Genomic DNA, 6,897 nt, shown 5'->3' with positions numbered 1-6,897 from the left:
TGTAATCGAATTAGCTAAAAACCTATGAATTACTCTTAACTCTGCTCTATCTATATCCAAATAAGAGTAATTTCCCCCTTTAAATCGGTGATGGCTAGTCATTTGACTCCATACACCATGCGTATCAAAATTTTCATCAATTTTCCTACCGTTCAATATCAACCCTCTACAATCGGCAGATGCTAACTCCTCAGGCGTATATATACGTAAGGCCTGAGCTATGTCTAGTAAAGGCATGTGGCGCATCGAACATCCTAACAAAAATCTAATAAAAGATCGATCGGTTAAACTAACTACCCGATCATTTATTTCTATACTACACAATAATTCTTCATACCATACTTTATATACAGGTCTACGCATGTTGAATAATCGTACCCAATCGTTAAAAGTAGAATTACCATACCTCTGTGTAAGTAATTCCCTAATTGGCTCGGCCAATTCTACAGCTTCTAACGGTGCCCATTCTATTACCCTAGGTACTTCAACAGCTTTAGAATGAAGAGAATGCAAGGCCCTTTGGTATTTTGGATAATCTATCCAACGTCTGTCTATTCTCAAGTTTGGGTGAAAATTTTCCACGTGCATATCTGAAAATGTCATAACTGGGTGAGGTATATCTTATTTGTAATAGCTATCAACATCCTGTTGTTCCGCATTCTCAGGAAGAGCATTGCGAGCTTGGGATGAAGATTCACCCCTTTCAGTCTGCAAAACACATCAAACACAATTTTTGTGCATCCAAATATGCATTAGTGTCAGCAAAATCATCAATCAAAATAATTACAATGACATGTCCAATTTATATCAAACTTATGCTCATTTTTATATTTTTATCAAATCTACACTTTTTCAAATAAGCATATACGAAAATGTTCGTCAAGTTCATAAGCATTCAACTCAAATAACATGTCAAAATAATCATTACTAGCAATTAAACAAGTTTCAAATGGCATTATCTCTCAAAAATCAAGTTCATGAATTTTAGACTTGAAAAAGTCCACTTTAATTCTCAAAAATCATGTTTAGGCTCAATGTTTGGATCATTTAACTACCTAAACATGTTACACTACTTAATTTAGCAATAATTCATGACAAAAATCGGCCATAACCTGTTTATATCAAAAAGCCCCAAATTTGCTCAAGAACACAAACCCTAGATTACTCAAAATTTGAAGTTTAAGGTTTCTAATCATGTTAAATAGCATCAATCTAGGTTATACAAGCATAATACATAAGCAATTTAAGCATAATTACACTAAAAAGCATCAAAATCGAATTGGGTATAAAATTTGCTCAAGAACACTAATTTTCGGATTAAATGGTGTTTAGGTGTAGAAATTTACCGTTTTTCTTGAGTAATTCCTTGATAGAATCCTTCTCAACATGATTTTGTAAAAGATTTGATGAAAAATGGTGAAAAATTGCGAATTTGAAATGTGTTTGTGTGTGTATTTCGCAGTATTTTGTGAAATGGGGAAGGAGCTGTCTGTTCAGCTCGTTTTATTTTTTTTTTCTGGATTTCGCAAGCTCCGCGAGTCGCGCTGGTTTTTCACTTCAAACTCCGCGAGTCGCGTCGATTTTTTTTTTTAAATAAGCCTTAACTTATAAAACAAATATAAAATAAATTTAAAATTTTGTTTTCCTTTGTTTTAGGACGAGGTCGTTTCGGATCGATGTCCTAGTCCGTCCTTCGACAAAATTTTAAAATTTGTCTTTTTGTAGCGATTGTTTTAAAAGCTAAGATTTTTTTTTGGGTTTTTTTTAATGTTTTTGGCATACTTTAATTCAATAAGATTAAAAATAATGATAATAAAAGTTCTCGTCCCTCCCTCGGGTAAAGCAATTTCGGTTCAACGACCTAGTCTTCAACTTACGACGAATTTTTAAAAATCATATTTTTAACTTAATGAGAAAAAGTAAATTTTGGTTTTTAAATTCACACAACTTAAATATAAAATTCAAAATTCATATTTAAAATTAAAAATTCACACCAAACTTAATTAAAGATTCATATTATAAATTCACTCCAAACTTATATTATATTTTTGTTTTTATACATACAAACTTAAAAATATCAATTGTTCAAATATTTATAATTTTAAATATATTAATTTAAAAAGTTTACAATATTAATTTAATATTTATATATTAATTTTAAAAACATGGTAAAAATAAAATTAAAAATCTTTTTGGTCTTTTATCCCACTTTAATCAATCAAATATTATCAAAAATATACGCCCCTCTTTTCGATAAAGTAATTTCGGTTCAATGACCTAATTTAACTCATGACGAATTTTTGAAATATTTTGGTTTGATTGATTAAAGATATTTATACCTTAAGAATAAAGTTAAATTTCGCAGTGATGTAATAAATTTTTGAATGATATCAATAATTTCGGTCGCCAAACCTAATTTTATTCAATACCAATTTAATATTTTATAGCGAACAAATTAGCGTTTATTATCAAAAGGTTAAAAATAAAAATAAAAATAAAAACTGTACAGACTTACCTGTGAGATAGTATTCTTAGTGATACGATCTATCCCACTCATAAGATAGTCGGTTTAATTGGTTTTCCATAGCTACATAGGCGTAACCTCGAGCATTCAGTGTTTTTTCTTCTAAACATATGAACGGTCCGTCTCTGCATAAAGTAACAAATTCGGTGTTTGAATAAGTTTGATTATTTGAACATTTACCTCCACGTGACCATTTTCCGCATTTGTGACATTTTTCAAGATGTCGTGCTCTTCTTTTCGCTGCGGATTTTGATTTTCCTTTACCAAATTGTAACTTATTATCTTCGCATCTGGATTCTTTTCTTACTCCGTCCAATTTTTCTCTGATTACTGATACTATTTCACTCGGAAGTGTGTCATTATTACGTTTAGTGATCAAAGCGTGTAGCATTAGACCTTGGTTTAGTTCACAGGAAGTCTTCATTTCGAAAAAACCTAAAAAAATAAAAATTCAGAATGGGGGAGAAGACTAGTTCTTTAGGGTCTGCTAGGGAAAGACCATTCGGGTTCCATTTTCTTGAACTACACGAAAACAAAAAATCTAACTCTAACAAAAATACATAAACCTTTAAAGACTTGATTCTCCCCACACTTAGTTAGATGTGGTATCGAAATTGTGATTAACTTCGTTTTCAATTGAATCATCAACAACTTGTATATCTTTGACTTTTACTTCAATCCATTTGTTGATTTCCTCCGTAACTTTCACAAATTCAACTAACATCGGCTTTTCTTTTGGCGATAAATTGGATAATAATCGGTTACATAACTTAAAGTTTCCTTTAATCTTAGCATCGTGAATCCGTTTATAAAGTTTCTTCGTTGAACTGTTAAAAATGGGTTCATCTAATTTCGTATCATCAACGGCATTCTTTGTGATTGGATCATCATTAAGTGTTTCTTCATCTTCCCCACAATTATGCGTTTTTATTGGTCTAACAGTTTTGGTTGGTGGAGATCTAAACTTCCGGTTCACAAAGGTGATCGATGTATCACCATCCCTAAGTGTCATTCTACCTTCTCTTACATCAATGAATGCCTCGGTGGTTGCTAAAAATGGGCGACCTAGAATTAGAGGAATATCAAGGTTTTTCTCCATATTAATCACTATGAAGTTTGCAACAAAGGTCAAACTTCCCACGTTAACAAGTAAATTATTTGCTATTCCAACCGGGTGTTTAATGGTTTGGTCAAATGATTGAACACCTATTTTGGTTGGTTTTAATTTACCCATGCCTAATCTTTTGTATAAGGAAAGAGGCATAATATTTGCACTTGCTCCTAAATCTGCGAGTCCATTATATACAGCACCATCATTAAGCAAGGAAGAAATGATAAATTCACCCGGGTCTCCTGCTTTAGTAAGTCGAGTTGGTTTGTAAACCTTTTTCGGGTGTTCTTTTCTTGGTTCTTTCACTTCTATTTGAACTTCTTGTTCACATTTTTCTTCGTTTCTTGGAATGGGAGGTTTATATAAGAATTCTTCTTCATCACTCAAATTTGAATCCTCCCTATATTCTAATTTTGATTTTTCATATGTTGTTGATAACATATTTATGTTTTCATTTTGAAGGTTTTCTTGGGTGGTGAAATTATGATTAACTTCATTGTCAACTTCCATCGGACCATGTATGTAATGTTTAACTCTGTGACCATTAACTTTAAATTCAATCCCATTTGAATTTATTAATTCTATCGTTCCGTATGGGAAAACTCTTTTGACTATGAATGGTCCAGACCATCTTGATTTCAATTTTCCAGGAAATAGCTTGAATCATGAATTGAAAAGAAGAACTCTGTCTCCTTCTTTAAATTCTTTTGAACTTCTGATTCTTTTATCATGCCATTTCTTCGTTCTTTCCTTATAGATTAACGAATTTTCGTATGCTTCATGTCTTAATTCTTCTAATTCGTTTAGTTGACTTAACCGTAGACGTCCAGCTTCATGTAAATCAAGATTACATGTCTTCAAAGGCCAAAATGCTTTGTGTTCAATTTCTACTGGAAGATGACATGCTTTTCCATAAACGAGTTTAAAAGGTGTGGTTCCAATTGGAGTTTTGTAGGCTGTTCTAAAAGCCCAGAGTGCATCCTCCAATTTAATGGACCATTCCTTCGGATTTGATCCTATGGTTTTCTCTAGAATACGTTTTAAAGCTCGGTTGGTATTTTCAACTTGTCCACTTGTTTGTGGATGATTTGCGGTGGAGATTTTATGAGTTACTCCATATCTTTTGAGAACTTTCTCAAGTTGATTATTACAGAAATGAGTACCCCGATCACTTATTAAAGCTTTCGGTGTTCCAAACCTTGCAAAAAGACGTTTTAAAAAGTTGACTACAACTCGTGCATCGTTAGTTGGGAGAGCTTGTGCTTCCGCCCATTTAGATACATAATCAATGGCTACGAGAATGTAGAGATTATTATGAGATTTTGGAAATGGACCCATAAAGTCAAAACCCCAAATGTCAAATACTTCACATACTTGAATGACATTTTGTGGTATTTCATCACGTTGACTTATTTTTCCGGCCCTTTGACAAGCATCACAGGATTTGCAAAGAAGGTGTGCGTCTTTGTAAATTGTAGGCTAATAGAATCCAGCATCATAAACTTTTCTTGCTATTAGTAGAGGCCCATAATGCCCTCCTGTTGGTCCTGTGTGACAATGGTTTAAGATTTTACTAGCTTCATCTCCAAATACACATCGGCGTATTATTCCATCTGGACAACTTTTAAACAAATGTGGATCTTCCCAGAAATAGTGTTTTATATTACTAAAGAATTTCTTTCGTTTTTGGTACGACAATCCTTTTTCAAGGAATCCACATACTAAGTAGTTTGCATAGTCTGCAAACCATGGAATTTCATTATAATCTATCTTCAATAGATATTCATCAGGAAAGTTGTCTTGTATGGCCGATTCATTTAGAACTTCTAATTCGGGATTTTCAAGACGAGAAAGATGATCAACGGCGAGATTTTCTGCTCCTCTTTTATCTCGGATTTCAATATCGAATTCTTGTAAGAGTAAGATCCAACGGATTAATCTTGGTTTAGCATCTTGTTTCAAAAATAGGTATCTAAGAGCAGAATGGTCGGTATAGACTACCGTTTTAGCTAGAACGAGATATGAACAAAATTTGTCAAAAGCAAAGACAATAGCAAGGAGTTCTTTTTTAGTAGTTGTGTAATTTGTTTGTGCTCCTTGTAACGTTTTACTAGCGTAATAAATAGGTTGAAATCGTTTTTCAATCCTTTGTCCTAAAACGGCTCCCATTGCAAAATCACTTGCGTCGCACATTAGTTCAAACGGTAGATTCCAATTTGGTGTTCTCATGATCGGCGCATTAGTGTGTTTCTCTTTAAGAATATTAAAAGATTTGAAACATTCATCTGAAAAGATGAATGGAGCATCCTTTTCTAGGAGTTTATTCATAGGAGTGGCAATTTTAGAAAAATCTTTTATGAAACGTCAGTAAAAACTGGCATGCCCTAGAAAACTCCTAACTCCTCTAACATTGGTGGGATGTGAAAGTTTAGCAATTACATCTACTTTAGCTCTATCCACTTCAATTCCTTCCTTTGAAATTTTATGTCCAAGATCGATGCATTCTTTAACCATGAAATGGCATTTCTCCCTATTAAGTACTAGATTTGATTGTTCGCATCTAATCAGCATTCGTTCAAGATTAGCTAGACATGATTCAAATGTATCACCGAAGACTGAAAAGTCATCCATGAAAACTTCCATGCATTCTTCTATCATGTCGTGAAAAATCGCCATCATGCACCTTTGAAAGGTTGCAGGGGCATGCAAAGTCCAAATGGCATGCGTTTGTAAGCAAAAGTACCATAAGGGCATGTGAATGTGGTTTTCTCTTGGTCTTCGGGTGCTATTGGAATTTGAAAGTATCCGGAAAATCCATCAAGAAAACAATAGTAACTATTTTCGGCTAATCTTTCCAACATTTGATCAATGAAAGGTAAGGGAAAGTGATCTTTTCTGGTGGCGTCATTTAATTTTCTATAATCAATACAAACACGCCATCCTGTTACAGTCCTAGTAGGAATAAGCTCATTTTTCTCATTTGTAATGACAGTCATGCCACCCTTCTTAGGCACGCATTGAACTGGGCTTACCCATGGACTATCAGAAATTGGATAAATTAAACCTGCATCTAGCAGTTTAATAATTTCTTTTTTAACAACATCTTGCATATTAGGATTTAGTCTTCGTTGGAGTTGCACATACGTTTTATGACCTTCTTCCATAAGGATTTTATGTGTGCAATACGAAGGACTTATTCCTTTAATATCATGAATCTTCCATGCAATGGCTGGTTTATGATCTTTCAACACAGAAATGAGTT

This window comes from Rutidosis leptorrhynchoides, chromosome 8 (assembly GCF_046630445.1).
Source record: "Rutidosis leptorrhynchoides isolate AG116_Rl617_1_P2 chromosome 8, CSIRO_AGI_Rlap_v1, whole genome shotgun sequence".
Lineage (NCBI taxonomy): Eukaryota > Viridiplantae > Streptophyta > Magnoliopsida > Asterales > Asteraceae > Rutidosis > Rutidosis leptorrhynchoides.
Note: the sequence above shows the minus strand (reverse complement) of the source record.